We start from the raw sequence: 24964 nt of genomic DNA, 5'->3' as shown, positions 1-24964 counted from the left end.
AGATTTCACTAAGGAAACTTGAGCTATTCATAACCTCAAGTAATGAACAAGGTTTATGCCTGTGACTGGATTGCACATCTGACATCTCACAGAGCAATTAGGCAAGCCCAGGGTTACAGGTGCAAAACTGGACTTTCATATGGCACCTCTTAACAGGGAGTTTATCTCTACTGTGATCTCAATAATTTCCCTGAATGACACACATGTTGCTTAGAATGGGAGATGATCTTACTGAAATGACAAGGTGACAAGAGCTAGGTTTCAAATACTGTCAGGGGGTAGAAAGGCAAATATTACAAGTCAAAAACATGAAAAATAAAGAGTGCGCACGTAAAATCTTTAGTTGAAGTGACTTGCCCAGCAAATATAATTCCCTTAAGCAGTGTTCTGTCACCCTGACCATAAAGCTATATCTTTATTTTCTCCTGTCCATTCAGGGCTTTTTTTCCTCATTTCCTGTTGAAAGTCTGCAGGAAAGGAGGCAGACATCAATCTTTTCCACTGCATGTTGACTGTTTTCCAGAGAGCACCTTGTGACTCTGTGAGGTAGGGTGAAGAGTGGCATGACAAATAGACATTTATTGAAGAACAAAAGTTAAATTTCCCAAAGCCATGCACCTTTTGCCTACAATACAGCATCTCAAAATGTGACCTGTGTTAAAAAAATATTTTAAAATTATATGTACCAAAGAAGATCACAGGCTAAACAAAAACTTCCCCTCTTGGACCACCTGTAAATCACAGCCTTAGGCTACATCCCTAGATTACTTCTTCATGTTTATATATTCCTTAGATTTACCAAAGTTAAACATACAAAAGAGTTTGAGTATCAGCATTGGTATGAGAAATACATGCAATAATTTCTGTGTCTATGTAAGTAAATACAGTATGTCCTTTGGGTTAGTTTTGTCAGTGATAGGAAAGGAGCCAGCACTGTAACCTGGAGCTTTTGGAATTGTACATAAATCTTTGTTTCCTCCACTGTTTTCTTCTATACATAGTGAACTAACTGATGCTTTCCCTGAGCTTGGCACTTCAACACTAAGAGAATAAGCAAATGGTCAAACTGAGTTTTGAAGGGAGAGAGGAAACTGCTTAATTGCGTGTTATGTTTAAGTGTTCTTATATAAGGTCTTATTCGGTTTTCAGGCATAGCTGTGTTAAAATGTAGGGGTGTAGTGGGTTTCTATGGCTGGGTTTTGGTAGCGGGGGGGGATATAGGGGTGGCTTCTGTTAGAAGCTGCTAGAAGCTTCTCCTGTCTGGTGGAGCCAGTGTCAGCCAGCTCCAGGGTGAGCTTCCTGATGCTGGCCAAGGCTGAACCAATCAGGAGTAATAGTAATGCCTCTGTGATAACATATTTAAGAACAGAAAGTTATTGTGCAGACAAGAATTCCAGCCAGGTAAGAGCAGAGTGAGAACATGGGAACAACAATACAGACACCAAGGTTGGTGCAGAAGGAGGTGGAGCTGAGGCCCTGCAGCCCATGGGGCAGACCATGGTGAGGCAGCTGTGCCCCTGTAGCCCATGGGGGACCATCAGGGTGCAGAGACCCAGCTGCAGCCCATGGAGAAGCCCTTGCTGGAGCAGGTGGATGCATGAAGGAGGCTGTGACCCCGTGGGAGGCCCAAGATGTATCAAGGTCCTGCTGGGGACCTGCAGCACATGGAGAAAGGAGCCCACGCTGGAACAAGATTTTCCCAGGTAGGACTTGTACCCCTGCGGGGGACCCACATCGGTACAGCTCATTCGTGAAGGACTGCACCCCATGGAGGAATGACCCATGGGACATCAGTTTGGGAAGAACTGTTGTCCGAGGGATGGACTCATGATGGAGAGGTCCATCACGGACTCTCCCCCATGGGAGGCAGCCCACAGGAGCAGGGGCAGGACTCCTCTCCATGAGGAGCAGCAGAAACAACAATTGACTGTAACCCCCATTCCCCATCCCCCTGCACTGCTGGGGTGGGGAGGGGGGGAGGAGGAACATGTAAGGAAGGAGCAGTGGGGGGAAGGTATATTTAAGATTATTTTACTTTTCACTCTTTTGCTCTGATCCTGTTAGTAATAAATTCAATTAATATCCCCTCTTTGAGTCTGTTTTGGCCATGATGGTGATCAGTGGGTGACGTCTCCCAGCTCTTAACTCATGAATCCTTTCTTTTCTCTCCTCTGTCCAGTTGCAGAGGGGAGTGAGGGAGTGGCTGTAGTGAGTACCTGGCATCCAGCCAGGGTCAACCCCCTACAAAAGGCTTTGAAATTTCTAAAATGCAAAGCTCTCAATTTACTGGAAGTAAAATTAATGGAGGTTTAATGTGCTTTAGCTATTTTAAAAAATGTTTGAGACACTATGAAACTAAAGGTCTTCTCTCAGATTGAAAACAAACTGCAGTTAAGTTAAAGGATTTTCAAGAGAGATTAAAAAAAATTCTAAATTGGAAAAGCCAAAGCAGGGTGTACTATGAAATAGACAGTAGATAGGCATCTAATGACACACAACTTGCAAAAAGATATTAGGGAATGGTCATATAATTGGAAACCACCAAATAACCAGGATAAATTGACAGTAAATGAAAGTGTATATCCTTTGTCCAACACAGGTTTAAAAAGAAGCAGTGCAGAGAACTGCAGAGATGGCTAAGCCATGCTGGTTTTGTTACCTTCAGCTAAGTAGATATGCCCCTGTACTTGAGGGAGAGGCAAACTGTCAATCCGCATGACCATTGAGTAGTCTGGGAAGTCCACTTCTTATCAACCATCTTGTCATACTATTTTTCTTTGTATTTATGCTATGCATTATACTACTGTAAAACTCTGAGGGTCTGTGTACACATCTCTGTTAAAGTTGAACCGTGAAATCCTAGTATTCCACAGTGCGCCCTGCAGAAGCATTGCTGAGACTCACTGGCAGTGCTAGATGTATCTTTGAATGTTAGCTATCACTGAGAGTCACCTAAATAATTTGCTGCTGTGTTAAGTAACTCCAGTCTTTCCAGCACAGACTAAGCTCTGCAGTGTCCCTTTGCAGCACTGCTTTCAATTATCTCATCATGGCACTCTGACAGTCCCAGGTCTCCAGGTAGAGAACTTTGCCTTACTTTGCCATCCCGGCAATGCTACAGCCATATGCACATACTCTTATGGAAGCCCCCATGACTGAAGCGCTTTGGGAGTGTTGCAGAACCTGAACCCATTTGGTTTTGATCCCAGGCAGTTTATCTGTAGAGAGGGATTTTTCTGCCAGTAATGACATCTTTTGAGTAAGGAAACAAACTATCTTGTATCTGGGATCATAAGATCTGAAGACTGCATAGTAGTGTTTGAAGTGCAAGTTTGTGGACCAGATATGTACCTAATCTAGTAGATTTCTCTAGAACTTTCAGCCCTTGGCTACAGCATGACTATGAGATGATTCTGAGGGCTTGCAGCACTGTGTTACAGGCATGGTTTTTCAAGTGGTGAAACAAGCTGTCCTGAGGTCCATCAGCATGGCTTCTCATTTCCACCTCAGGCTGATAGGAAAAACTCAAAAAGTTATCAGCATTTACCAGAAATTATCTGGTGGTGTTTTGTTAATGTTCATTTAAACAAATATATTTTTCATGTCAATCTAGAGAAAGAATTGCCATAAATGTCATGACTGATTACCTGTCTTGAGATACATGAACAGTGGTTGCTTGCCAGCTAGGTCCACTGCTTTCTCATCTGACTGTAGGTTATTGTTTTCCTCCTGCATTATTCACCAGGCTAGCCATCTGTTTGGCAAAGATACTTTTGTCCCATGCAGTTGGGTGTCTCTCCCTCTCAGGCCTCAACCCTCAGAGGTCATAAAAATCAAATCCCTGTTTTTGACACCAACTACACAGCTAGGTCTTGACCCAGGGGATCTTCCTCTCTGTACTATGAATATTCCTGAATACTCATGTACTTTCTTTTAATAATAGGAAAAAACAATAAATGCTATCAAATCAATAACTGTGTCCTCAACTGCTATGAGTTTTTTTTAAAAGTAATTAAGATTTTCCCCAAAGTCAAGGATGTTACTGGGTGAATTGTCTACATGGTGTGAGGGCTTTTATGGTTTTCAGTGAAATAGTTGTCCAGACTGAGGGTACTTTTATTATTGTCAGATGTTCTGTAAGTTTTAAAGTCTTTCTAGGGTGGAGTGATGGGATGGAATGATGTCATAATTTAATTTCTTAGTTTGTGTCATTAATTCCTGGTTTTGTTCTTTGAATTCTTGATGATCTTTAAAACAGAAAACATCTGTTTCTTTTACTTCATACAGTTTTCAAAGCCAGTTTATTGACTTGGATGAAGAACACCATTGGCACCTTTAGATTCTGTCCAACATGTGATAGCTAGACCCAGATATCCTGAGATCAAATTGTGAATTTTTGATCTAAAGTATCCATGAAGTACCCAATATTTTTACAAGCACATTACAGCTGTATTTTTAAATGGTAGTCTTATAAAAGATCAAAAATTCGAGGACATTAAACATAACCAGTCCAGAAGGTTTTTCCCTACCAAAGTGAAGTACTTACAAAAATGGACAATACGGTATAAGCTTCTACTATTCTGCTTGATGCTAACAATGAGAAGAGACATGCATTTCCTTTCTAAAAATAAGCTGGATGGTGCAAAGAACTTGGCTATTCTCATTATTTTAAATTTCTTATTTGAATTAAAATCAAAACATATTTGGTTATTTTAACTAAGAGAAGCAGGGTGAGGAGAGTTAAATTATAATTGGTTTTAAAATATAACAATCTGCTCAGAAAGAGGTGAAAATAAAACATAGTTTTCTGTTTTAGCTTTGTCTTTTGACAGGGGCAGAAAAAAAAGGGAAATAAAGTGGAAGTAACTCCACTACCACAGAATAATCAGTTTCTGTCTGAGTTCTGAGACCATCTGGTTTTAGATAACAAGGGACAAAGGCATAAAATTTATGAAGGCACAAAGGATGAGAATATATTTAAAAAACAAGAAGAAAAACGTCAGTGCAATACATACAGACACCATGGAAAATGACAAGATTGCCCATCTGTATTTGAAGTTGCTAAATTTGAAGAAGGTGCTTAAGATCCAAAAAGTACTCTCTCTTTTTATGAGAGAAAATATTCTCCACATATATCTTGATCTTCTTTGAAACTTACTGAAAAGTTAACTTTTCTACAACAAAAAAAATTCTCTATTTTTTTTACTACGTTACCTAAAAAATGTAATAAAACAGTTTAGTTTTTGCTATCTATGGGAGAATGGTTATTTTTCAAAACAAGTGCTTTTTCCTGCTTCCTCAAATTGGTCTATAAGCTAAAATATACATGATTGGTGCAGAATTGCTTCCTCTAAAATCCTAAGATTATTCTATATTTACAAAAAGGATTGTACAAGAAAAGTGGCAGTTGATAGAAAAATAGTACAAAATGCAATAAAAGGTTTGAGGAAAACCATCTTCAGCATTTCAGATAATGACTAATTGCTGGAGGCTGAGAAAACAGAAACAGTTCTATTTCAACAGATAAAGACAAAACAGAGATGAGTAAAACAAAATATTCTTTTCTCATCTAACTTTTTTCATTTAAGAACATGTGACAGCCACATTTTTTCTTACATGAAATACTTACCAGCTGCTAACAGCCATGCTAACAGATGGAACTTTGGTGTTATGTGTATTACTGTTTATGTGTGAAATTTGGAAGACTGAATGAAGGAATACCAGGATGCGAAGATATTACCTACTTTAAGGCAGAAAAGGGATTATTCTTCCTTCCAGTTGCCTTTCTTTTCTATGGTTTCTTAGTAAAAGGATGGAATTTGAGGTTTGGGAGATGGCAAGGCAAGGCTACATGTTAAATGTCATAGAGAAGACTTAAAAACTGTAGCTGAGAATTCCTACAGCCTTATCTTCCCTCTTCAGATCAGTAAATGGCTTTTCCAGTTGAAGAATGATGCTCCACTTGTGATTCATTTAGGAATATATGTGCTTACTGTGTTAGTCTTAACATTTGAATGACGTTTGAACACACATAGCTAGGAAAGGTTCAAACTGTGACTTGGATCCCAGACTTTCAATCTGCTCTGGGCATCCTTTTATTTATTGGCATTGTATACTGGGCTTCCAAGTGATCTCCTTCAGGAATTTTCACTAAATGGGAAATAGGAATAGAGGGTGATACTCAGGCAGGAAAAAATATACAGTGTCTGTGACCTGCTGGAAGAGAAGCTGACACAGAGTTGTCAAAATGATAGCGTGGTTGCAAAGCTTTCTGAACTGACATGTTTGGAACATGAACTGGTTATTGGGTTTATAAATTCTGTATTGTGAGGAGAGGCTATAAAGGCTCACTGAAGTGTCTGGGTGGCAAGCAGGACACCTGACTGGGAGAAGCTTGGACTTTGCTCCAGATTTATGTTCAACATTGTCTTTTTTTGGTTTCCTTTTTTATTTTTCCTAGAGACACTGCAAACTTTGTGAACTTCTGACTATATATATGCTGATATTGAAGTGCAGGGGAAAAAAATTAAAGGATATTTTGGAGATTGGGTAGAGGCAGTATTGTTGGCTAGCCTGCATTACAACCTTAAAGGGAAAAAGCTCCCAGATACATGTACTGGTGACTTAACGATTTGACTTTCAACTTCTCTTCACCCATATGAGATCTATTCAGACTGTATGAAGTCAAATTTGGGATTATGTTAGAGTGTGAACTTTTTTCACTGGGAAATACTCTGAAGTCTGCCCTGTGCCTACGTTCATAAATGAAATTTTAGTTAAGGTACATGGATTAAAGATGAATGTGGGCTTGAGCACAGAATCAGATCCCACTTGGATAATGCTGAGTGCAGAGGGAGCATCACTTGACTAGCTCTAATTTCACAAGAAGACAGTTGTCTGTGGGCTGTCTGCTTTCAAGGGCAGTCTAGTTTGCTTTAAAATCATCAAAGGAGGTAAAGAAATTGTCTCCTGTAGGCTTTCCTTTCCAATTTCTTCCTGACAATTTAATTCAAATATTCCACGTGTCAATTGAACCTGACAAAAGTTAATATGATGAACTAAAGACAGAAGCTCCCTCAGAAATGGATGCTACTTTTCAGAATGACTGTGGATTGTCAGTGCACAAACACCTTTCACATTTTTAGTAATTCTCCTCCTGCCGAAAAAGAATGAAAATACTTGTTTTTGAGGCATACATTTTTGGGCTTCTAAATAAAAGTGCAAAGGTCTTGACAACACACTTTTGCTTCCAAGTTAGTTCGTTCATGATATAGACTCATATTTTGCTCAGAGGCCTAAAGGAAACTAAAAGCAAGCAGTCCCTTTGCAGTAATAGCTTTTCACTATAAAATGCAGGCAAGTGTAACTCCCTATTAAAATTTAATGCTATGCTTTAGATAGATTTTTCCCCCCTTATGTCCTAATTGCACTCATTTGAAACTACCTTATAATAATGTGAATGTAAGGTCTAATGTCCTCCCTCAACATCATTAGATAGCTGTATGAGCTTCTGTAGGCAGGTATCAGTTCAATGCTGCCCCTTCAGGGATGCATGATGCAGGCAGTCCAGCTGTGCCATTGGCAGACTGTGCCAAGTTGGGCAGCGTTAGTGGATGGGCAGAATCCCCTTAATGACTTACTTCTCTTTCCATTCACTCCTGTTAAATTTACCACTTGCATTACCACAGTTTTTTCAGTAACTCATGGCAAGTGAATTAGCAGTAAGTTTTGGGTTACTGGTGAAGGTTATTGCTGCTTTGTAGAGGAAGACCAGAGCTTAAATGTTCTCATGAAGGTCACAGTATGAATAATCAGGAAAAAAAGTTGGTTTTGTTTCTGTCTCAGCTTTCTCTCTTGCATTAAAGGAAAAGTTTACGTGAACCTTTTCCTTTCATAGTGCTATGATTGGGGAATATGTGTTACTCAGCTGTGTTGACCCGAAATCATGATAAAAAGATTGCTGCAGAAAACACCTTTAAGGGTAAAAACAGACTTGAGAGAGCACTGCAGCAGACAGATCAGAAGTCAGCTGAACACCTGTGACTCTCCCTTGTAATCAACACTTCAAAACATTGTGTTGGGGGATTTTCTGCCTGTAGTTTCTACATTTGTCTTTCACTTGTCAGCTGCAGAAAGAGGTATGACTTTATTTTTTGCTTCATATCATCCCTGGCCAAAAATAACTTGTTTTCCCTTCATATGCCTCTCTGGATACTCTGGAAAGAGACAATAGGATCACTGTCTAACTTTCTGTCAAAATTGTGAAGGGCTGCAGGAGGAAGGTTGATCTAACTTTTACCTCTGTTCTGTCTCCCTGTCCTCATAGCTGTCTTTAGTTACAGACCAGGAAACAATGATGACATTTTCACTTCACAGACTTCTGATTTGTTGATACAAGATTGATTTTTTTTAATGTGTATTTCTAAGGAACATTATTTAGAATTTGTAAACATTTACTTCTATTAAATTCATTTATAACTAAATCAAACAAGATAAATACTTGACTTAGAAAAGATTAAATATAGAAGGCAAAAATACAGGCTATTAGCTCTCTGCTATGGTGAAATAAAATTTGCCTATAGCCTAAACAACTACTCTTCCATTTTTTTTGATGTGTATCACATGCCTGAAAACCATTTGCAACAGTTTCCAACCATTATAAGGAAGCTGGTTTATTTTCTTTTTAAAATATTGCTATTGATTGCTATTTCTATTAAAAATCTAGCAAAAAAAAAAAAAAAGGAAAGCAAAAGCAATTAAAACTTCTATTTTTTTCCCATAAAAGCCACTCAGTTTACAGAATCCCTAAAATTTCTGGAACAAAATATATGAATTAAAGATGATGATACTATATTTTATTGAAGACTATTTATTTAATTGATTTCAGTAATGTTACCTAGGAAAACTGGCAACAAGACAGTTAAGAAATGCTTTTATTGATCGATATACCTCAAGAAGACAGCAAGAGGCAGGAGGTTTACCTACACATATTAAATTATAGGATTTGGATTTAGCAACTTAACACACAAAATGAAGTATTTTGCTGGGCCAACCTGAAATGTTAACATGCTTTACAGAAGTCAACATGAAGTTTTTGTTCCACTAGAAACAAATATTTCTCTACAATGTTTCATGGTTAGTTTGTACTTTTACTCTTAAAAGCCTCAGTTTTGAAAAATAAAGGAAATGTTTGATTATGATTATGAAATTACAAGTTAGAAAAATTCAAAATACCCTTAAAACTAATTTTAGAGTATGCTTTCAGTTTATCCTTTCTTTTTAAATTATTTTTTATTATTCTTAATTTTTTTTTAACTATTCTGCATTTCTTTGTTTATTCAATGGAATATGATTTTTCAAACAATTTTAGAAACTATATTTTAGGGCAAAGTTTCAAGCTTGACAAAATTGATATTTTGCATGGAAATCTGCTCTTCCCTCTCCTTTGCTTTTCAGTCACACATGCTGTTACAGTACCACTTGTTTTCATGTGTTTATAAACCAACAAGGTCAAAATAGACAAAGAGAAACTGCAAGGAGTAAAGTGGTGATGGAGGAAACTTGCCATGGGACTCTTGCAATGCATCCCATGGGATGGGAAAGATAACTGTGTTTCAAGTTGAGCTAACTCCTAGGAAAAAAAAAGAAATTAAAAAAGTCCAAGGGAGTTGATTCTCTTTCAGGAGAGGGCAATTTGATTTTTAAACAAGCATCTGGGATTACGTAATAAGAAATCTAAGCATTTCAGATATCAGCAGTGAAGCTGCATTCTTTCAGCTGAAATACCAGAATACAGTAGCAGTTGAAAGGGCTACTTCAGCCTGAGGAAGTGTTCCAAGGGTTGCTCTTAGCAGTGATCTGTCCTGCAAAAAGTTAATATAGTCATCTTCAGTTTCATGAGCAGTATGCTCAGGCTGCCTCCTTAGTGCTCTAAGGCTACACTGGTGATAGCCCTCTTTGCAATTTATCTTAAATGGATGATGTTTATACTGATTTCAGTGAGGGCTTCTTTACCTTTCAGTCTCCTGGATCAAATGATCTTCCAAGAATTCAAACAAGTCACTTCCACCAAAGTTCATTTTAGCAGAATGATATTAAAGATTCCACACACCTCCACTCATATCCATCCAGCCACCTTGCTGTGCTAGTGTTACATTACTTTAATGCTGAATATTCTACTACTATAACACCGATCTATGCCAGTTTGAGGACAAAAGTCTTCTGACTAAATAAGTAAAATAAGTCACATAATGTACTGCCAACTTAAAGTATCAGGAAAATTACAACATAATACCTTTTCTTCAATCATTATCTATCTCTGCAGAGAACAGATAGAAAATTCAGCTGTTTCTGTCCAGGTTCTTATCTCAGTTCTATTTATTTTACATTGTCTAAATATGGAGTTATGCTCTAAATTCCATGAGGGATGCAAGCAATATTTCAGGTCCTAACACAGTACCAGATGAAAGGGCGAGTAACTGGGAAGTCAGTACCATAAAGAGAAAGAAGTTTCAACAGCTTGGTGTTTACAACACTTGCAAGTTCCCACAGTTTTCCTTATGTAGATACTGTCAGTAGCTGAATTAACTACTGTCAGTAGTTAATTCTCAGAATTAACGAAATGAACTTTCAAACAAAAAGCAAAAACCATAAAACCAAAATGAAACAAAAACTCCCCAAATAACCCCTTATGAATGTACCAATTCAATTCCTAAGAAACTATTATATGATTATTGCAGTAAATTAGGCTAAAGCATTAGCGCATTTAATGCCTTTTTCTGATATGTGGCCAGTCATGGTGTATTTTGAATTTTAATGTAAGAATCCTACAAAGTTAACACCAAATTATCGTTTCTCTTGGACTTTTCTTCCCCTTTTAGCCATTCATTTTTGTTCTGTTAACGTCTGACTATTGCACACCTCTGCATGTGACTCGTGGTGAAAGAGGGATCTTCCTTCACAGAGGCATCTGCTTCTGAGTGGGATTGTGTGCCTTTCAGCCTGGGCAAACTAACTGACCACCTGTCTTCTCCTCCAGGATTGCATCTGTGTTGTCAGCTCTGTGGATTTGTTCTCCATGCAGGAGCTGTGTCTGAGTGATGTCTCCATGCAGAAACACTATCAGAAGGCCTGTCTTACACTATTTTATATAGGGCCTACAGAAGAGAGATCTGAAGAAATCTTCATCGTACAGGTTTGACAACTTCTTTGGCAGATCTCTGTTTGGTAAGTAGAAGAAGAAGATGATATTTATTTCAGGGAATCTAGCTGAACTTTATGCAACTCTTTTTTTTTTTTTCCCAATTATTTTCATCAATACATAGGTTAAAGCTTGACAGTATAATGACCCACCAAGATCTTTGCTTGAATTAAGGAGTGGGAAGAAATGTTGCACCTGGTTATTTAGTTTCTCTTGCAGTTAGTGTTTTTTTTGTAATGTCACCCAGCAATATCTAGCTGCTGCATCTTTGTCTACTACGAGATAAATTTCCTTTCATGTCACACACAGTCACAGGAGATTAGCAGAAATCAAAGCTATAGAAACCATAGAATATATTAAATCTTGATTTTTTTGCGACTGCCTTGAAAAAAAGGTTCAGATACTGACTGTAATACCTACTGATGTGAGGAGTATGACCTTACGCTGAACTTACATATGTGTAGTGCCATACTGCTATGTCCATTAACACCTATTAGTAAATTCATTCACTACAGTGACTGAAATTCAGAACACATCTATCTGTGCTCTTGCTTCCCTTTTTAGCTCTTTTAAAGACTTTAAAGCTTGGATGATTTCATCTGCTTGTCCTAAGCCACAACATTTCCCCATCTCTGAGGTGCAACACATGGAGAACTTTCCTAGTATGACATTGTGTTACGTATCTTCATTATGTGTTCCTCAGTTTCAGCCAGCACATACAGCCCCACACCTACTATGTGCCTTATCTGCTCTGGAATCATATATCCAGAGTACTAAACAATTGCATTCTCTATAGGCAAAGGAGATATATAGTAAGCTGCAGATTGCATTCTCTGACTTTACTGAGTTTATTTATTAAGATGTGACACCTAATGAAATGTTAAGGTTTTAGTAGCTTTTTCTTCTGTTCAATTTTCCCTTTTTTTATTTTGCATAATGAATAATAACCTTCTAACTTAATTGGCTTTATTGATTTTTACACCACTTATTTAAAATATTTTATGTGTAAATAGCAAGTATTTTAAATGCTTTGCTTTTGAATAGGAGTAGTAATAAAGAAACACACAATGAAAAACAGTGCTTGAAAAAAGGAAAACAACTGAAGTTCAAGAAACATATGTTTGTAGAAAATTAAAATCTGAGCAATGGTTGAGTATTTCAGCAATGTGGGATATGATCAACAGTCAGAAAAGATTGAACCATTTGTTTAAAGACAGTGAAAATGGGGTTCTTGGTTTTCTCTAGTGTGGTACTTTCTTAAATATGCTCACTTCCCATCACGATGAATACAAACATTCATACTTATTTTTTGATTGTGAGGCTTATATCTACCCAGCTCTGTTGCCCTTGTCATGTAGTTCTGAGATCCATGGGAATACACCTCTGGTTTCTTCTTTCTTGTGAACTCAGGAGGAGTCCCAGTGTTAAATGGGAAACAGCTGAAGCTCAGCAAGATCGTATTCCAGAATGAATCTCCAGAACTTGTAGGAAGAAAGTATTCCTGAATTACCCATACATAGATATGCCTGGTTAAACTTTTTTTAAAACTGAGGGAACGACAAGGTTTTATGCAAATTTTTTTAATGGATGATTTAACATAATTTTAAATCAGAATAGACTATTTAAATTATTTTATTGTCTTTCCCCCTCCTCTAAGCCATTATTTAACAATTTAAATGTTCTTCTGTTAGTAAAATTATATACTACATTAATCTGCCCTAAAAATACTGAAGTTCATTATGTTGCAATTATATAGCTTGGGTAATTAAATATTTTTAATTTCATACAGTGCATTCACGGTAGGTGGTTCAGGAAAACAAGAAATAGTACAGAGACTTCAGATAACTTCTTTCATTAACAAACATGCAAAACCACCATGAAAAGGTGCCTTTCTGACATCCCCTGCTGGAAGGTTAGCAGAAGGTTAGCTTAATGGACAGAAGCAAGCAGGCTTCTGTTCTGACACTGGGCAGCCAGAACTGCGGCTCCTCACAGGAAGAGCTGTGAGACCTTCGCTCACAGCCTCCAAAGTAAGCTAGACAGAGCTCTGTCAAATGTAAACAGTAGGGATCTGACCAAATACCAGCCTTTAGAAACTCAAGGAATGAGCAGAGAATGCTACAGGCATAAATTCATAATGAGAGAGTTTTCGCTGCCCCAAACTGTGTCTTCACACAAGCTGGCAGTTTTCATCTGCAGTGAGACTCCTCAAAACCCAAAAAACTGGGTCTTAGAATAAAATAATTTCCACAGAATTAGCAGGGAAACTTCCAAATCTAAAAAACTGTATCATTAATATTTCTAAATGCAATGAAATATATTGCCAATCATTACATCAATACTACTTCTTGTAGCATATTGTCTCATATTTCTTTTAACAAATGCTTCGATGGAAAGTATTAAGGAGCACCTAAGAAATCTTTTCAATATTTTAATTTTTGTTCTGAAATTGATAGTAGGATTGTTAACACAAACTGTTTTTGCAACAAAGTCCATCTCAAAAAGTAGGTATTGCAAAAGGTGTGTAACATTTCCTATTAACAATGCCTGCGTTCCCTTCTGTGTGCTATTGATTACTCTGTGCTACTCCCCTTATCCTTGATGCAGTTCACTTAGCTTGCTGACAACAACTCTCCCTCTAGCTCTGACATTGCAGGTCACATATGCTCTGCTTCTACTAATATGTCAGCAGGGAATCTGTAGTACTTACATCTGCTAAAATTTGGGGAAGTTCTGGCCATCTGTCCAGAAGTAGATGTGTTCAGAAAAGTTTTTATAGAATTTCAAAGTAATCTTTTGGTTGAGACGGAAGTCACAAATAAAATAAAACAAAATTCAAATCAGAATCCAGGTCAAGATTATTTGAATGTTTTTGCTTGTTTTTGTAACTATGGAACACCATATTTTGGTATGATCTTTCCGTTCAGATCTTTCAGAAATCACTTTCCTGAAATAAATTATTTGAGATTAAAACTAAACCTCATGATATTTTCTTTGAAACAATGCCAAAATGGTGTTTTTCGTTATTTCGGTAATGTTTTATTCACGTTTTTTGAACTTGAATCAACTCCTTCACAGCCTGCCAGGGGTTTACAACTGGAATCCATAGACTGCAAAATCATATAAATAAGCTCACCAAACCCCATCGGAAAACTAGTTAGGTTTCTTGACCATCCTATTTCTTTTTACAAGATGGTATGGAACCTCTTGCAAAAGTTATTAGAACAAATTCTGTTTTCAAGTTAAAAATTGTGGATTTATAGCCACAGTATCTATCTGCTTCAAACTGCAAAACAATTCTGACCAAAAGTCTAAGATAAAGTACCACTGCCCCTATATAGGAAGCTAAGCTCAGATTCCTGTTTTTAAAAAGTCTTGCTTGTAATTTGAATCCATTGTCTTGCAATATAATGGAAGTTTTTCCAGTGACTTTTCTGGAGAATGCATCTAGATATAAGATTCTCATTAACACTAAAAAAACCCAGATTTAATATCCATTTCTTTTGTCTCTAACAGAAGTCTCTCCACAGTAAGTATAAAGTTCATTCTTATCTGTCAACTAGGCATGACAGCAGGTGTCCCTTCCTAAGCAAAGGAATTGAACTGCATCACATGCGGAGATCCCTTCCAACCTCAACCCTTCTGTGATTATATACATAGAAGGTTTCACAAAATTGTTGCTGAGTAATCTCCTGCCCAAATCTAAAACTGGATAAAGTAATTCAGATGAAACATTCTTTTTGCGTTTGACTCTGATCTGTCCCTTCAAAAGCAAAGCTGACCGAGTCCAGTCTTAAAGCTAAGACAGTTTCTTCTCTAGAGTAGTTTTTGTTTACTTTTACTTTACCTTTTCACTTTATTTGTATTGACCAATTTATCTGCATTTGCATTGACTGATTCTAAATTCTCATTAAACCTGCGCAAAGAAGTTTTAGAGTGTCTGTTCTTAAAAATATTTAGAACTTGACATGATACAACCCTGAGGTATGTGATAAAACCTTGAAGTTAAAACTAACTTTGGAAATGCTTTGATAAGGGAGCTGGACCCACAGAGATTCCTTCCAAATTGAATTTCTCTAACTTATCTTTTTTTTTCTTTCAGTTTCATACTGGAAGTTAATATAACATCGGAAATAAAAATGGGACTTTTTTGGTACATCCCTTTCTCCCAATCACTGATAAAAAAGACTTAGATATTTGTCTCCTCAGTCAAACCAGACCTTTTACAATGCTACCAACTTGAAAAAGACACCTACATGTCATAAGGTCTCAAACTGTTACTTACTGTTGCTCTCCTGTTTATCTCATAACAGAAAAAAAATAATGTGTTACTGATCATAAGTGATTACTATGGAGAGTGTCAAACTGGATAATTTTTAATCTCCCTTCCAACACAAACCCTTATAGGATTCTGTGATCCTATGATTCGATTCAGAGGTGTGGATATGGATAACCATAGAGCAATTTCCACTTCTTAGGTATGTCCTTTTTAAGTAATTGTTGATCCAAATATATGGGAAATATTCTTTTTTGTTGTAAGATGTTTCAAGGCCACCTGCACAATTATGGGTCCAAATTCTTTTCAGAAACAGGTTGGTTCCAAAGAACAAATGACAGAATAATTAGAAACAGATTGCAGCTTTTTTTTCCTTTACAGGGAAATACTCACCAAGTTGGTTCAAAATGGTATGCAAGAGCCATGGGATTTCTCAGCTTCAGTTTAACTGCATAAATTTTAGATTAGCCAGGAATTCTTGGAGTGTGTCTGCTTTCTGTTCTTCTTCTTATTTTTCCTTTATGTCAGATAAGTAATGGGGAAGATGGCACAGTCCTCAGCTGGTCTAATCAGCTCAGAATTCCTCTTGTACATAGCAAAATGGTAGCTGGACAAAGAAATTGCTTGGAAAACCATAAAGAACCTCAAATTCCTTTGTGGCCTCTTATTTACAAGGATGTTGTTTAAAGTCAACAAAAAGCAGAATTTAATAATTAAATACATCCATTTTTGCTATTCATTCACTGAAGTGTGAACATATTTTCAGGCAGTCATTTTATGTCTTAAAATATGAGCATTACAACGAAGTATGCAGAATCCTCACTGAGTCATTTCTATAGTTGGTTCTTCATCAGAGAATTGGGAGGAAGGTTTCTGACCAAAACATTAATTAAAATGTTTTTTAACCACTCTAAAAGACAACCCTGAATAAATGAGATGATACACTGATTTGAAAAATACAGTAAAACTGCCATTTGTGTGCTTTTGTGTGCCTGGGAGAGGAAGGGGTCAGATCAATTTGAAATGTGCAGAGTGTGAAGTTCTAAATTATACAAGCTTCACAATGCATAAAAGCTACGTACTCTGACTGCACACACCTGCTAAAAGCAGGTGGGAAAGAGATAAAAATGCTGTTTCACTTTTTTCCTTGCAGAGTTGTAAATGCCTTTAAAATTCTCCTAGTCTTTTGAGTGATTTCAGAGTTAACAAATGTAGTCTAGAGAAATGGATGAGGAATTCTAGCACCCTGGAGAAGCAAAAAAAGGATTATTTTCATATAAATCGCAGCTTATTATTTCAGCAATTTCTGATTTTTTTTTTACAAGTTTTAATAATCTTCTTATTTTTTCTAGTGGAAGAACAGTTAGTTTCTTTGAGAGGAGGATGGTCAGCTCTTTAGCAAGAGCTATTTTTTTTACTTATATTTCAGACACTCAAAATTTACCAGCTTTATTTAATGAGATTACCTTTCATATGTGGTGTGCTGGTGATTTTCCTGTCCCCAGTCCCCACACCAAGCTATGGTGGTACATGTCTTATTTAACCATGGGGCTTTATTGCAGCTGTATTTCCCCCTTCTGCAACCTAGCTCAAGGTGACACATCTTTTGGCTTCTCTTCTAGGGTGTGAGAAAGCCTTCAAATAACAGCCCCAACTACAGATGAGGGCCACCCTGGCTGTCATCTGGGCTGGCTGACACCATGCAGGGACATCTGGGCATACAGTGGCCACAGTTACCTACTTGGTCCTTTTTAGAAATAACAACTCTCAATGGAGTCCACAGCAGGGTCAAATGACCATATCCCAAATTCTTAGGATAGAAGAGCTTGCCAACATAATGGCAATTTTTTCTTGTGCTTTTACTGACTTTTCATTAGGAAGGACTCTGCAACTTCCAGAAAACACTTTGTCCTCTGCTGGCACCAGTATGGGGCCCTCAGAAAGAAGAAATCTGCTCCTGGATGTACTTTCCCAGGAACTGATTGCTTGGACATGAAATCATACTGGAGAAACCAAAGCAGACATCATTGTCTAATGAGAAAATAGCCACTGACAAGAGACCTTTGGACACTTCGTAAACTTCAGTAACAAGTGATTCTGGTGGGAAACAGGAGAGATGTTAATAACTGAACATTTCTATTTTTATATAAAAGAAATGTGTCTCCTGCCTGCTGAAGATAGAAGTTTGTTAGGCTGCCTTTGGAAGAAAAATAACACTCTCAAAGGATTTTCTAGCAGATCAGATAAAGGAACTGAAATTTTTCATAATATTTGATCTCAAATAACTCTCAGATTCTTTCTGCTCTCTGTGAAAATATCATCTTATCTTTTTAGTTTATATTTAAACCTGGCATACACATTTATCGTATTCATTTTGTAGATAGAACTGGGTTTGCATTTGAAGGTATATCAGGCATTATGTGTTTCCTAAATCACTACTTTAATGAGAAAAATTCCCTGAAGGGGAAAGAGGAAGCAACTGGCAGAAGTTATCATTCACACATGAGGAACCAAAAGTTGAGGAAATATAAAACTCCTGTGGTTTGTTAAAGAATTTTAGGCTTAGGAATTTTGCAGTCTCTGGTGGATGACATGGTTTCAAATATAGAAAATATTTGCCATATTTTTAAACAAATGTAATAAACTTGATAATTAAACAGTGTATTATTATTATTGCTTGTTAATATAAGCTATTAATTAGGTAATTTTCCAGTGTTTTAGGTATACTTTTTAAGGTATATTTTTTTTTAGACTATGAGTTACTGTATCTTCTCTGCAACACTGTTAAGATAAGAGTTTCGAAACAGATTTCCTGATGAAATCAAAGATTCCTTTAGGTAAGTTTCCTGTCTCTGGCAGCAATCATTTGTGAATACTTACCAAAAAAGGACAAGAATAGGACAATTACACATTGACGCTTCCCCTTGTGTGTCTTTCCAGCTTTCAGCAATCTACAGTTTAGAGACTTCTATAGACAGACTGCATTTTCATTGGGGAACTTAATGCCTCCAGTGGACCTTTCTTCCATTAATTTGTTTTAAAATTTTCTTTCAGACCCTACTTATAACCTGACCTCGCAACACCTTGTGGCAATGAGTTAATTAATTTAATTACAATCTGTATGATAATTTAAATGCGTGTCCTCAGTTCTTTCATCATGAGAAACTCTAAGAAGTCATAGAAAATTGCTGTGCTAGCTATCTTTTTAATATCTTCTCCTTTCCAAACTGAAGAGTACTAATTAATTTTTTCAAATATCTAAACTGCTGTATAGCTCTGATCACCCTTGTAGCCTTTATAAATCCATTTTTTAGTTCTCTGCTATTTTGCAGATGAGATAAGAAAAGCTAGAAGCCCTGAGGCTGTGGGTGAACAACATTTCACCTGTGACCTAACAGTGGAAGGAATTATTCTCAGATCTCTTCTTAATATATTTTAGACTTTTATTTCCTTGGTGGATTGTCACTAAGAATTGACCAGATGTGTATGTATTTCTTTTAGTCAGTGTATTTCTCTCTGCATTTAACAGTTTCAAATCTGCCGTTTTTGCCATTTTTCTCCCCCCCCCCCGTTTGTACAGTGCCAAAAGAACATTTTACAACACTTCTCAAAACCTTCATTTCTTCACTATCCTAATTATTTTTTTGTTGTTGCCTATAAACTTTGTGGCCTCTGTAGTCAGTACCTTTTTAAAAAATATGATTTGTTAATCATAGCACAAGTTTTAACACAAATCTCTACAGGGCTCCTCTGGTATTCTCCAGCACTAAGAATACCAGTCTTGCCTTTTTAACCATGTTGACATGGTCATCACCAAAACTGGCTGATGTGATACAAGCCTTATTCCTACTTTTTAAGGTTGGTTTTGCTTAGTGGCGAAATAACTGCAAAATAAGCTATCCTTGCAGAATGTATTTTAAATGATAGTACAAAATTCCAATAAACAAATTAACACAATTAATTTTTAATAGATCCTGAATTAGTCTGTCTTGTTGAAGATAAACATCAGATTTAATCAGTCATAAGTCTGAATTCAGTTTTAAAATATAACTGCTTTGTTTCGAAACTATGCCTGACAAGCATGAAATATATGTTATTGTTCTCTTTAACTAGACAGAAATCATTACTTGAATCTATTGCATGTAATTTTGTGCAGGAAGCTGAGTTATATTTTGAGATTAATGAGGGAGAAAAGAGGCTGACAGTTTTAGCTCCTAATGTCTGGGGTTTATAAGATATTATGACATGCTTAATTTGGAGAATCACTTTTTTATTTATGAGTGTATGCGTACACATTTTATCTCTTGGAAAGGACAAATATTCCTTGCTCGTATCTAGCAGACGTTTATTATACCTGTTCTTGCAGCTTCAAACAACTGACACTCCATAATATCTCTACAGAGCCTGACCTGGGATACAGGTTGAAATTTTTTAAAATCCAACCTAACACTTATTTTGTGCAAGTAAGTCAATCAGCCATCTTATCTCTAAAAGACTTAAATGTAACTGATCAATATTGTCTTTATAAAACCCCTCCCAAAAAGAAAGATCTTTTTGTTCCTCTTTCAAGCTTTCTTAATTAAAAAATATCACTTGTGTTTTTCTCCTTATATTGAATTTTCCATTATTCTATCTCTGTCTTAAACCAAACACAGTTCAAGTGCAGCTGAAGCTTTTCCATTTTTTTGCAGATCTTACTCCTGTTTGCACTCACATATCTGCATATCAGCAGAATTCCATTTTGACTTACTAAGCATGATTCTCACATGCTTAATAAATACCCTGACCAGGGTCTTTCAATGCTGTCTTCACCCCATACTATCAGTTGACATTTACATGACAAAAATGAGTGGTGGTATAACATCACTTGAAGGTAAAACTGCTCATTTATCATCCTAAACAGAGTGTAGATGAGTGTTAATATTGGAAGAACTAAAAGAAACGCATCAGCTGTGCTTTAAAAAATTATTCTCAATCACTTCTACACAGAGAAAGAAACCACATAATTTTTTTAACCTTTTCTGTACACCACATTAATAGAATTTATTTCTTTTTTTGTTTTGTTTTGTTTTTTTTTTTTACATTCCACAGTTTGCAACCAATTAGAAACAAAGTGCGTACTTTTTAACCTTTCTTGGCAACACCAAACTTCTTTGGGAGACTTGATTTTGTGGGTAAAACCTCTTGGTGCTAAATGATCTCTTTTTTTTCTTCTTCTTCTTATTTTTTTTTTTAATTAAGTTTTTCAATTTGCTTTCTGAAAATATTGTTGAATAAAACCAGGTACTGAATATGCTGAATTGGATAATTGTCTTGAATTCTTATTTTTATTTCTTGGTGGGAATGTTCACTTGCTTCACATTTGAATTTTCTCTGCATTTCCTTACATTGTTTTTTTTGTAAGTTTAGTTGTTGATACAAGTTTTTCTCTATTATTATGGTTTCTTTTAATTGCTTTGTCTGGCAAACATTGTTCATATATTCTGGACTGATAAAAGATATATGTGTACTGATGGGAAACATTCATAACAGTTATTGTAGGTCATCAAAATAAGTTATGGTAGCAAGCCAGACAGTTTTATTATCTTAGCTAAACATTTTTATATTATCATTAGTACAAGGAGATTTATTACTTCCTAAACTGAATCTTAGGGTGGTTTTTTCAAGTCACTTCCTCTCATTTCTTCCTTCATTCTTATATTTTAAAAGTTTTAAATGCTTGAAATGAGCTGTGATATATTTAACAAAATGAACTCATTTCCTCACCTCAATGACAGCTGGAAATATATACTGACCAACTATAAGTATGAAATGTCATGTCTTAATTAGCACAATGTTTGCAAATCTCTTTCTGCCACTTTGTCATCTTTATTTTTCTGAATTTTATGATAAAATCACACTCAAAATGCTCAATTAGGTGGTAATTCCAATTAAGGAGGAAGAAGTATGTCGATTAAAAACATCCATGGGAGAACAGCACAGCCTCTCATTTTAGGAAATAAATGTGTGGTCCAGTGCGATAGCCAAGACACTACCAGTAAACAATATACCACTACCATTGTTCATACTTCTCTTTTGTTAGCTGGCACTGTAATTCATGTATTATCAAAACTAATAACAAAGGAATTACTTTAGAAATAGAACAAGCAAACTTTCTCATAGTCTATGTCCTGTTCTAGTGTAAGCCAAACTGATAGAGAAAATATATACCATTAGAATTATAAAAGTTATTAGGGATCCATAATTTTGCAGTGATATTTCAAATCCTAAGACTGATTACTGTCTAAAAAATCACTTTGAAATACAATTATTTTGAAAATAATTTTTAAAAAATACTTTAAGATATTTGTAATAAAAAGAAGGATATTAATCTATTTCTGTTTTCCATTTTGAAAAATATATGGTAAGAATTGCCAGAAAACAAAATTTCCTTTCACATATTCATAGTTTTCACTTGTTTGGTCTGACCAGGACCAATGTTCAGTGACACTAGGAACCAATTGCATACAATAAACAGTCAATAGTCAAAGAATCACTGGCAGTAACAATCCGTGTAAAATGATCCATTATGTATTACTGTAAAATGCTGATTTCTGTATTTAGCCTTTTTTTCTATTACATTATATCTGTCAACAGACTCCTGTTGCTACATATTTGTCCACTGCAAAGTATCCAAAGTATCCCCTAATCACACTGTATTCAATTCTATTGTCTCTGATCCTGCTGGAAAAGAAAAATAAAAAATATTGTGTGTATGGTTCAATAAGACATAGAGTAAAAATGAGTTCTCCAAGGAGTAAGCACCAAGGGCTGGCCAAAGAATAGCAGGTACTCTGTGTCCTCTCATCTGATTCTTTAAAGCTCACAACTTAAAGTAATTCATCAAAATTGTGATCTGGGTTTGAGCTGTACTCTTTAAAGATCTTAGTTGTATTCTTTTCCTTACATGGGAAATTTTTGGGTTAAAAAAGAAGAATGTTTTTTCTTTAGGGAAAATACTGGTGGCTTTACGTATGTGAAGTATCTGTATGCACAGGTGTAATTGTTAACTTTTTTGTGTGTATGCACATGATATATTTATTTGAATGTGATGTGAATGCTTCCCTATTCTGTGAAGGGCTTTTCACTTGTCCTGACTGTATTCATAGACTTCATAGATCTATGGCAATGCTGAATTATTGTTTTATGTGTTCTGGTCTAATTCCTGATAGCACATGCATACTCACATCTATCAAAAATTATGCCCCCAAATTTGGCAGCCTGGCCAGGAGAAGAAATCCTGCTTTCTGTAGCAAAAATACATTCTGCCAACACTGCGAGATATCCACATGCAAGGAGAAGAGTAAAATTTTCCTGACAGAACCATTTTGTACATTGCTTTGCAATGTACCAAATGGCAGCTATTCTCAAAAACTGTGTAGAACAGCCTCTACTGAGGATTTTACTTCTTGCCCCCTACACCTCTGCCTTCTTACCCCCTACACCTTCTTGTCCCAATGTTATCTAGCCAATTGCAACTGAGAAGCCACATTAAGCTGTCCTGTTAGATTCAAGCATGAAGCTGAATTCATCAAATTATGCAGATTTCTCCATGCATGACCACCTACATCACCCTTGAATGTGAGGTAATTTGTAAATGGAAAGGCCTGAAAAATTGACATATTTTATGCACTTTTTATGCTGTCACTGTGACTTCTGGTGTGGGAACTGCCTTTAAAATAAGTTACTGCCTGCAGCTGCCTGCCTTCCTTGTCACAGCTGAGTGGCTCACTTCATGCATAGAGAAGGTTGTAAGAAAGGTAGAGCAAAGAGGTATAAAAAGAAGTATTTGTTGCAAAAAAAAAAGAGCAGGTCTTATTCCTGCTCTATCAAAAGATCTGGAAATCAAATGAAAAATCTATTGCCTTGAGCTGACTATACATCACTTGGTTTTATGGCCTCTGTGTTACTTCCTGCCCAGTTGTGCCTAATTAATGACAAAAGAAAGTGGTTTATGATTATCATGATGCAAAGGTCCTCTGGTTTACTCAGGCTAGTAATAAAACCGTGTATGCTGAGAATGGAGAAAATGGATCATACGACAAATGATCTCATTCAGCATTACCTGAATTTGAATGATTTTGAATTAAACATTGGCAGTTAAAGGAATACCTACTGTGCACAACCTGCAGTATTTATTGTTATTGGATCTAATCCTGGCTACTGCCAGAGCAGTAAAAGGTACTCTGAGATTATATTAAATGGGGCCACTGAAAAACTTTGTAGAGTTGGGACCCTAAGGATTTGGTTAGGGAGGGAACAGAAACAGAAAATATGGCAGGGGAAAGAAAAGTATTGCTAGACTGCTGCACTGACAGCTTCTGCTGAAGACACCTCAGGGGCTGTAATTAGCTCTTAAAGTGGGTAATAATTAGGAGGGGACTAAAATTTGTGACTGAAATTTAGGGACTATGTCCAAACAATGTTCTTGGAGGTAACTTCAATGCTCTTACAATGTTCTTGGAGGTAACTTTGAAACAAAATCAGCCTCCCCAGGGTACCTGCTCCAGGAAACTCAGGACTGATGCTTTGTTTTTTCTTCTTGCTCAGTTCAGCTTCAGCTCCCTCCAGGGTGTACCTTTACACGGATTGAACAATGATATCCTCACTGGTTGAGTCAGTACCAGACATCACTGAAGGGTGTAAGGCAGATCTCATCCTGCTGATCTGGCACGGCTTCCCAACACATCTGTGCTACCACTTGAGTTGTGCTTCTTGTTTGATCAGGGATAAAATTACACAGATTGCAATCCAGCAGTTTTTATTCCAGATGACTCTAGATAGAGTAGAGGGAATTTTAATCCTGGGCCACATGGATCTTAGGACAGAGTCCTAACTCCCACCCTTCTGAAAGTGATATGGCTCTACATTTTTTCCATTTGCCCTAGGGGAAAACTTTGCTATAACTAAGGAAATATGTTTAAACCTGGTTTAGAGAGGCTGTTTCAGCTAGATACTACCTCATTTCTTGGTCTGCTTAAGATCAGGAAAAAAAATTATTATTCTGTAAGTCTCTAAAAAAAAAAAAACCTAATAAAAATCTACAATATAATGGAATTTCTAGTACCTAGAAACTAAGGCAAGATAATGACATTCCTCTTTCAAAATAACTATAAGGAATGTATTTATTTATACATAAGGTGAATCAAGGGATTTGATCACATTACTCATCTTTCCAAGCAATGGCATAAGGATATGACAAATTATGTGACATGACATCTGATAGTCTATGAGAGAATACACTAGAGAAACAGTCTCTGCACTTTGGACTTCAACTGAGATTGTAATGATTTAAATTGTAAAAAGTTAGCAGCAGTAACATAATTTTAGTTATTGCTTTTGCACTGAGTATTTGGAGCCTGATGCAAAATGAAAACCTTCATCATCCTCCATTATCCAGCCATATGTAATTAATAAAAATTTCTTTATCACAAAAAAAAAAAAAAAAA

The sequence above is a fragment of the Empidonax traillii genome, unplaced genomic scaffold (assembly GCF_003031625.1).
Source record: "Empidonax traillii isolate 1590-97213 ecotype Southwest subspecies unplaced genomic scaffold, ASM303162v1 scaffold359:size565994, whole genome shotgun sequence".
In the NCBI taxonomy this organism is placed as follows: domain Eukaryota; kingdom Metazoa; phylum Chordata; class Aves; order Passeriformes; family Tyrannidae; genus Empidonax; species Empidonax traillii.
This window is presented reverse-complemented; position numbering follows the sequence as displayed.